The sequence below is a fragment of the Aegilops tauschii genome, chromosome 6 (genome assembly GCF_002575655.3).
Source record: "Aegilops tauschii subsp. strangulata cultivar AL8/78 chromosome 6, Aet v6.0, whole genome shotgun sequence".
In the NCBI taxonomy this organism is placed as follows: domain Eukaryota; kingdom Viridiplantae; phylum Streptophyta; class Magnoliopsida; order Poales; family Poaceae; genus Aegilops; species Aegilops tauschii.
The window spans coordinates 174,593,526-174,603,691 of record NC_053040.3 but is presented as its reverse complement, the minus strand read 5'-3'; positions in this window follow the sequence as shown (position 1 = coordinate 174,603,691).

Sequence of the window (10,166 nt, the reverse complement as noted above, 5' to 3'; positions counted from 1 at the left end):
ACAATTGTAGACACCTTCTCGGGATTAACAGCGATGCCCTTGGCAGAGATGATGTGACCAAGGTAAAGAACTTCATCAAGCCAGAACTCACATTTGGAAAACTTCGCATAGAATTGATACTCTCTGAGCTTGTCTAGCACCAATCGCAAATGTTTGGCATGATCCTTCTTATTCTTGGAGAAGACCAAGATATCATCGAGATACACCAGAACAAATTCATTGGTGTAGGGGTTGAAGATAAAGTTCATCATTCGAGAGAAAGTTGGAGGAGCATTGACAAGGCCGAAAGACATGACAGTATATTCATAAGAACCAAAACTTGTTCTGAATGCTGTCTTGGGAATATCTTGTTCACGAATGTGAATCTGATGATAACCCATACGAAGGTCAAGCTTGGAGAATACTTTAGCTCCTTTGAGTTGCTCGAATAGCTCATTGATGTTGGGAAGTGGATACTTGTTCTTGATTGTCTTCTTGTTCAATGGACGGTAATCGACACAAAGTCGGTCCGTGCCATCCTTCTTCTGGACAAAAAGAACTCCACAACCCCATGGAGATGAACTCGGTCTGATCAAACCCAGACGCTCTTGTTCATCGAGCTGTTTCTTCAATTCTTTCAGCTCCTTGGGTCCAAGCTTGTATGGACGCTTGCAAACGGGTTCCGTGCCAGGCTCAAGATCGATAACGAACTCGACTGGCCGGTGAGGAGGCATACCCGGAAGCTCTTCTGGAAAGACATCTTGGTACTCACAAACGACTGGAATCTGAGAGATTGCGTCTAGTTCACCCTTCTCATCGAGAGAGAATAACCGAATGGTCTCATCACGAGCGGAATAGATGATCACATCCTCAGAAGAGTGTGTCAATTGAATCTGCCTGGCAGCACAATCAAGTTGAGCTTTGTGCTTAGAAAGCCAGTCCATCCCGAAAATTAGATCGATATCAGAGTCGCCAAGAACAATAGGTTTAGCCAGAAATTTATAGTCCCCCATCTTGATAGAAACATCCGGAACCATGTAGCTTGCGTTCATGCATTTGCCCGGAGAGACAACTGCGAACAGTCTAGGTAATTCTTGGAAAGGCAACTCATGCTTAGATGCAAATGGTCTTGAGATGAAACTAAGCGATGCACCAGTGTCAAAAAGAACTTTTGCAGGAAAGTTGTTAACAGGAAGATTACCCATTATCACTTCTGAAGAGTCCTCTGCCTGAGCTGCGTTCATCATGTTGACCTTTGCAAACTTGGAATTATGCTTGACCACTGCATTGCTTGCTGAACGAACAGGAGGAGGAGGCGAAATGCGCCTTTGGTTGAAGCACTTATTCGCATAGTGACCTTTCTGCTGACATTTGTTGCAAGTCACCTCTGAGAGCAGACGATGATAAGGAGCACTTGACCTTGGAGCTTGACTCTGAGACTTGTTCTGATGGGCTGGGTTGGGTGGGTGGGAAGATCCATGGCCACCTCTGATCTTTTGCTGGAAAGGCTGACGAAACGGAGGAGGAAGCCAAAACTTCTGTTGCTTAGCAGCCACTTGAGAAGAAGAAGAAGATTGAACTGCATCCCTGATTCTCTTCTTAGAAGCCTCACACTTGAGCTGAGCACCTTCTTGCTTGAGGGCCATGTTATAGAATTGATCAAACTGAGTAGGCTCAAAAAGAACGAGAGCTAACTACAGATCCTCTCTAAGACCACCTCTGAAGTGATAGATCATGCTCTTTTCGTCAGGAACGTCTTGTTTAGCGAAGCGAGCAAGTTTCTGAAACTGGATGTTGTATTGATACACAGACATGTTGCCTTGCTTGAGATTGCGGAACTCCTCACGCTTGCTCTCAACAACACTTGTGGGAATGTGGTGAGCTTTAAAGTCCCGACAGAAGTCAGTCCAAGTAATCACTCGACCTCCTCTGGAATCTTTGTATTGTTGATACCAATCGGCGGCTTGGTCCTTGAGTTGAAAGGAAGCGAACTTGACGTAGTCCTCAGGCCTGACATTGCTACATTCAAAATGCTTGTTGATATCCATGAGCCAATCATCGGCGTCTGTGGCCTCGGCACAGTAGCTGAAAGACTTCGGCTGATTTGCAAGGAACTGGTTGAGGGTAGCGAACTGAGGCTGATGGTTGTACTGCCCTTGATTTCCTTGGTTGCCTTGCCCTTGGGTGCGCTCTTGCAAGAGTTGCAAAATCATCTGGGCATTGGAGTTGGTGGCTGCCATGATAGCTTGCCATGCCTCCGAAGGCGGAGGTGGTGGCGGAGGGTTCGCCTGACTCCCATCATTGCGTTCCGGATTCTGACGCGTTGGCGGAGCCATCCTGAAGAGGGTGACATCCGTTAGCATCTTGATAGACAGATAGACAAGTTGAATCAACGGATAGAAATTGCAACATATAGTCTTCACAATAAACATTCGAACGAGGATGAACGAATGAATTCCATAGTAAATCATCACACTTCCATAAGTTGAGAAGCCACTAGAAAAAGGTATGGAATCAACATTTGACTTCGAAGCAACTCGAATACCACAACTCAAAACAAAACAAAGGATTGGCTTGCAGAATAAGCCGGAACAAACATACGATAGAGATTTCGTCCGAAGTTTTTGTGGTGGGGCCCACACGGGCTCGATCGTACAGCACCATCATGTACAAGGCAATGCACATGACATACGAAGCGTCCCCGAGTCGGCATAGCCAAGGACTCTTTAAGACACTACGAGACCACTGTAAAACCGACCGTGGATAGGCGGACCACTAGACGTCGAACCCCAATCTCATATCATGCATCTGTCGGAAAGATATCCTAGGAGCTACTTGAATTCCCACTTATAAACTCCCAAAACTTTCTGGTTATGCAATCAGGTGTTGGGGATACAGGGGACGCAATATATCTCACCCAAACTAACAATACCTAGATCCAGCTGTATCCATCCTTCAACACATAACCAAGAAACCTTCGGAAATCATTTACCTCAACCTTCGAAAAGCATCCGTTATACGAGTTATGGCAATACTCCCGAACTCCCGCTCCAGTACTGGGTGGCGTCGAGGTGATCTCACCAACAACTGCATAAAAGAGATTTTCGATGTCGGCGAAACTCAGGTATTCCAGAACTGCAACGATAAAATTGTGACGACAACACCTCAGAGCTCAACTCCCCGGGACACTGCCACAACCCCTAAATGTCAGGAGGCACCAAGAACAATGTTCTCGTCACAAAACCATCGGAACGATTCCAAGATACCCGCGTGATCCTAATTTTTTTTAGTGAAATTTGAGGAGAGAAGAGTCAAAACTTCTACGTCAGGAGACCTCACCAGAGCGACGAAGGGACTGAGGAGTAAAAAGGATCCTACTCTCCGATATATATAATCCTAAGACTCAAAACATTTTGTTCTAGACTCAATAACGCCAGCGATTCGATCAAGCAGGGGGGCTCCTAAGTCGGGGATGGCTCTGATTACCAACTTGTAACGCCCACGATGCGGCTATATCTCCCACGTGCCGAGGCAGGACTTAGAGGCATAACCGCATTGTAGGTTTTGTCGCAAGAAGGGTCATCTTCACACAATCCCATGTAATGAACAAGAATGGGATAAAGAGAGTTGGTTTACAATCGCCACTTCACACAATACATAAGTAAATTCATACATCATCCAAAATACACACATAGACCGACTACGGTCAAATCCAAATGAAAAGAAGATAACCCCAAATGCTAGATCCCTGATCGTCCCAACTGGGCTCCACTACTGATCATCAGGAAACGAAACATAGTAACGACCAAGTTCCTCGTCGAACTCCCACTTGAGCTCGGTTCCGTCACCTGCACTGGTATCGTCGGCACCTGCAACTGTTTTGGTAGAATCTGTGAGTCACGAGGACTCAGCAATCTCACACCCGCGAGATCAAAACTATTTAAGCTTATAGGAAGGATGGGGTAATGAGGTGTAGCTGCAGCAAGCACTAAGCATATATGGTGGCTAACATACGCAAATAAGGGCGAGAAGAGGAGCAACGCAACGGTCGCGAAGCTAGAAGTGATCAAGAAGTGATCCTGAAACTGCTTACGTTCATACATAACCCAAACCGTGTTCACTTCCCGGACTCCGCCGAAAAGAGACCATCACGGCTACACACGCGGTTAATGTATTTTAATTAAGTCAAGTGTCAAGTTCTCTACAACCGGACATTAACAAATTCCCATCTGCCTCATAACCGCGGGCACGGCTTTTGAAAGATAATACCCTGCAGGGGTGTCCCAACTTAGCCCATCACAAGCTCTCACGGTCAACGAAGGATATTCCTTCTCCCGGGAAGACCCGATCAATCTCGGAATCCCGGTTTACAAGACATTTCGACAATGGTAAAACAAGACCAGCAAATCCGCCCGAATGTGCCGACAAATCCCGATAGGAGCTGCACATATCTCGTTCTCAGGGCACACCGGATTGTCCAAACTTCCGATAGGCCAGCCCAGAGTTGCCCCTGGTGACCACCGGCGGCTGACAGGTTGGACCCAACACTCAGAGGAGCACTGGCCCAACGGTTTAAAATAAAGATGACCCTCGGGCTCGCGAAAACCCGAGGGAAAAAGGCTTAGGTGGCAAATGGTAAAACCAAGGTTGGGCCTAGCTGGAGGAGTTTTATCAAAGCAAACTGTCAAGGGGGTCCCATAAATCACCCAACCGCGTAAGGAACGCAAAATCAAGGAACATAACACCGGTATGACGGAAACTAGGGCGGCAAGAGTGGAACAAAACACCAGGCATAAGGCCGAGCCTTCCACCCTTTACCAAGTATATAGATGCATTAATTAAATAAGAGATATTGTGATAACCCAAAATATCCATGTTCCAACATGGAACTAACTTGATCTTCACCTGCAACTAGCAACGCTACAAGAAGGGCTGAGCAAAAGCGGTAACTTAGCCAAACAACGGTTTGCTAGGAAAGGATGGTTAGAGGCTTTACATGGCAATATAGGAGGCATGATAAACAAGTGGTAGGTAGCACAAGCATAGAGATAGAGCGAACAACTAGCAAAGCAAAGATAAGTGATATCAAGGGTATGGTCATCTTGCCTGCAAAGTTCTCAGAGTTGTCGAAAGCTTGATCCTCGTTAGCGTACTCAACAGGTTCCTCGTTCACGTACTCGTCTCCCAGCTCTACCCAAAGCAAGAACACCAGCAATGGAATCACGATCAATCACGGTGCAATGCACAAGCAACATGATGCAATACATGGCATGATATGGGAGGTGGAATATGCAATGCATATGCGTGCTCCGGAAGGAAAATGATGAACAAGGCATCAACTTGGCAAACCAAGTATGCCGCTGGAGATATGAGATGATTTCGGTTGAAATCGATATAAAGATCACCGGAAACGGATGCACGGTTTGCAAATGGCAAGCAAAACAAGAATGACACAATTCTGCGATTAACAGCATGATAGCACTTAGAATACATAAAGAAACTATGCTACAGCACCACAACATAGCAACAAAGCATATGGCAGTGATCTAAAAGAGATGCTTGACAAACGGTGAACACTGAGCTACGGCTATATCACACAATAACAGGTTCAAACAAGCATGGAAAAAGTGCAAAAGATATCAGCTTCAAAAATTTGGTGAAAATACTAACGTGCCAGAAATAACATCAGGAAGCCATGTTTAGAGCAAGCAATCAACATGCTACAGGAATCCATTATAGAAAAACAAGGCAAGGAATGATTCTACTCAAAGCATAGAACAAAAGTCCCTTACTGACCATGAGCCAAAAAGGCACAGAAAATATGATGTCACCCATGTAAACATAGCAAGTTTTATTAACAGTTTCAGACTTAGCAGCAAAACAGAGCATGGCATAAACAGAATTATGAAGGCATCTTTGCAAGCTCGATTCACTCATCACAAAGCATTGCATGACAAAAAAAAGCATACCGATAGCAATATGGCATGTTCATGAAGCTAATCATGGAAAAAAACAAGTCCATAGCATGCATGGATCACTAGCAACAACCATGGAAAATTTGATTAACATGTTAACATTCTGCCAGGAACATTTTATAGCAAAAGTAGAGCAAGATTGAGTCATGCTAGGGCACTCCATAATTGCAAACAGGGGCATGGATGGATAGAGCACATCTATATGTAAAAAACATTCTTAATGAACATACTCAAAAGAAGCATGGATCTCACTGTAGCAACATGGATACATGGCATCAAAATAACAGCAGGAAAAGGACTTCGCAAAATCCTAAGTCCCTGAAAACAGCAACATCACGAAGCCTAGTTTGCATGCTTGTGTTAGTCACCACATAGATCACAAAAATACATGGCAAGCACCTATGTAAAGAAGGCATGGCATAGTTCAAAACACATGTAGAGCTCATGCTCATAAGATGCACACATCAAATGCAACAAAAATGAGAAAACATCAAGTTCTGTTAATAGACAGCAGTTAACATCACATAGCACTCTTGCAACGATGATTTAGGAATCAAGATGAACTCAAACAGACATGTCACAATGGAACAGTATCCAAGGAGATATGATGTGATGAACAGGGCAACCAAATATCAGGGATTTCGGGACAGAAAATTTCGGGGGTCAACCTCGTTTTTCAGATCTGGATCTGGCGCGCGGTTCGAGGTTCACCGGAGTAGTCGCCGGAGTTGGAGAGGGAGAGGGCGGCCAGAGGTCGGGGCGAGGCCGGCGGGCGACGGGGCGGCGGCGGCCGGCGGAGCCCGGGTGGCGGCGCGGGGCGCCTCGGGCGGCGGCGCTCACCGGCGCGGCAGAGAGGGGCGACGGGCGATGGCCGGACCGGAGCTGGACGGCGGCGGGTCGCGGAGGGAGGCGGCGGCTCGCGGAGGGAGGTGCGGGGCGGCTCGGGCGGCGCGGACGGGCCGGGAGGGCCCTGCCTGGGCCCCGGCGGGCCGGCGCGCGGCGGCGCGGGGAAGTGGGCGCGGCGGCTGGCGAATCCGGAGCCGACATGTGGCGGCGGAGAGGGCGGCGGACACGTCCGTCGGCGGGTTTTTTCGTCCGGTGGCGCGAGGGGAGCGGGGCTAGGGTTTGGACTGCGAGATTTGGACGGGGATCACATATTTATAGGCAGAGGGAGCTAGGAGACTCCAAATGAGGAGCGGTTTTCGTCCACACGATCGTGATCCAACGACAGAGAGCATGGAGGGGGTTTAGATGGGTCATTGGGCTGTTTGGGAGGGTGTTGGGCTGCAACACACAAAAGGCCTTTGCGGTTACCCGGTTAACTGTTGGAGCATCAAACGACCTCCAAATGGAACGAAACTTGACACGTGGTCTACCGGTGGTGTACCAAGGCCACTTGGCAAGACTCGGTTCATTCCGAGAACGTTTAACACCCGCTCACGAAAAGAGACAAGAGGGGTGCGCCCGTGCATGTGGGAGTGTCGGATTGCAAAACGGACAACGGGGAAAATGCTCGGATGCATGAGACGAACACGTATGCAAATGAGATGCACATGATGACATGATATGAAATGCATGACATGAACAAAATGCAAAACGAGAGACAAAACCCGACCACAGAGAGAATATCATAACACATAGCCGAAAATGGCAAGAGTTGGAGTTACAAATATGGAAAATCACATCCGGGGTGTTACAACACTCCACCACTACAAGAGGATCTCGTCCCGAGATCTAGGACTGAAAGAACTCCGGATATTCGGAACGGAGGTGATCCTCGCGCTCCTAGGTGGCTTCTCGGTCGGAATATAAAGGAGTGGAGGAAGGGGGAGGGCCGGCCTAGCTATGGCGCGCCCTGGAGGAGTCCTACTCCCACCGGTAGTAGGATTCCCCCCTTCCCTAGTTGGACTAGGAGAGAAGGAAGGGGGAGAGAAGGAGGAAGGAAAGGGGGGCGCCGCCCCCTCCTAGTCCAATTCGGACCAGAGGGGGAGGGGGCGCGCGGCCTGCCGTGGCCTCCTCTCTCTTTCTCCACTATGGCCCATTAAGGCCCATACAATTACCGGGGGGTTCCGGTAACCTCCCGGTACTCCGGTAAAATCCCGATTTCACCCGGAACCATTCTGATGTCCAAATATAGGCTTCCAATATATCGATCTTTACGTCTCGACCATTTCGAGACTCCTCGTCATGTCTGGGACTCCGAACTACCTTGGGTACATCAAAACACAAAAACTCATAATACCGATCGTCACAGAACTTTAAGCATGCGGACCCTACGGGTTCGAGAACTATGTAGACATGACCGAGACACGTCTCCGGTCAATAACCAATAGCGGAACTTGGATGCTCATATTGGTTCCTACATATTCTACGAAGATCTTTATCGTTCAAACCGCATAACAACATACGTTGTTCCCTTTGTCATCGGTAAGTTATTTACCCGAGATTTGATCGTCGGTATCTCAATACCTAGCTCAATCTCGTTACCGGCAAGTCTCTTTACTCGTTATGTAATGTATCATCCCGCAATTAACTCATTAGTTGCATTGCTTGCAAGGCTTATAGTGATGTGCATTACCGAGAGGGCCCAGAGATACCTCTGCCACAATCGGAGTGACAAATCCTAATCTCGATCTATGCCAACTCAACAAGTACCATCAGAGACACCTGTAGAGCACCCGTTTATCAAATGACAGCTCATGTCTATGGTTAGGAAACATAACCATCTTTGATCAACGAGCTAGTCAAGTAGAGGCATACTAGTGAGACTCTATTTGTCTATGTATTCACACATGTATTATGTTTCCGGTTAATACAATTCTATCATGAATAATAAACATTTATCGTTAAATAAGGAAATAAATAATAACTTTATTATTGCCTCTAGGGCATATTTCCTTCAGTCACCCACTTGCACTAGAGTCAATAATCTAGATTACACAGTAATGATTCCAACACCCATGGAGCCTTGGTGCTGATTATGTTTTGCTCGTGAGAGAGGCTTAGTCAACGGGTCTGCAACATTCAGATCCGTAAGTATCTTGCAAATCTCTGTCTCCCATCTGGACTTGATCGCGGATGGAATTGAAGCGTCTCTTGATGTGTTTGGTTCTCTTGTGAAATCTGGATTCCTTTGCCAAGGCAATTGCACCAACATTGTCACAAAAGATTTTCATTGGACCCGATGCACTAGGTATGACACCTAGATCAGATATGAACTCCTTCATCCAGACTCCTTCATTTGCTGCTTCTGAAGCAGCTATGTACTCCGCTTCACACGTAGATCCCGCCACGACGCTTTGTTTAGAACTGCTCCAACTGACAGCTCCACCGTTCAATATAAACACGTATCCGGTTTGCGATTTAGAATCATCCGGATCAGTGTCAAAGCTTGCATTGACGTAACCATTTACGACGAGCTCTTTGTCACCTCCATAAACAAGAAACATATCCTTAGTCCTTTTCAGGTATTTCAGGATGTTCTTGACCACTGTCCAGTGATCCACTCTTGGATTACTTTGGTACCTCCCTGCTAAACTAATAGCAAGGCACACATCAGGTCTGGTACACATCATTGCATACCTGATAGAGCCTATGGCTGAAGCATAGGGAACATTTTTCATTTTCTCTCTATCTTCTACAGTGGTCGGGCATTGAGTCTTACACAACTTCACACCTTGTAACACAGGCAAGAACCCTTTCTTTGCTTGATCCATTTTGAACTTCTTCAAAACTTTATCAATGTATGTGCTTTGTGAAAGTCTAATTAAGCGTCTTGATCTATCTCTATAGCTCTTGATGCCCAATATATAAGCAGCTTCACCGAGGTCTTTCATTGAAAAACTCTTATTCAAGTATCCTTTTATGCTATCCAGAAATTCTATATCATTTCCAATCAACAATATGTCATCCACATATAATATTAGAAATGCTATAGAGCTCCCACTCACTTTCTTGTAAATACAGGCTTCTCCAAAAGTCTGTATAAAACCATATGCTTTGATCACACTATCAAAATGTTTATTCCAACTCCGAGAGGCTTGCACCAGTCCATAAATGGATCGCTAGAGCTTGCATACTCTGTTAGCACCTTTTGGATCGACAAAACCTTCTGGTTGCATCATATACAACTCTTCTTCTAGAAATCCATTCAGGAATGAAGTTTTGACATCCATTTGCCAAATTTCATAATCATAAAATGCGGCAATTGCT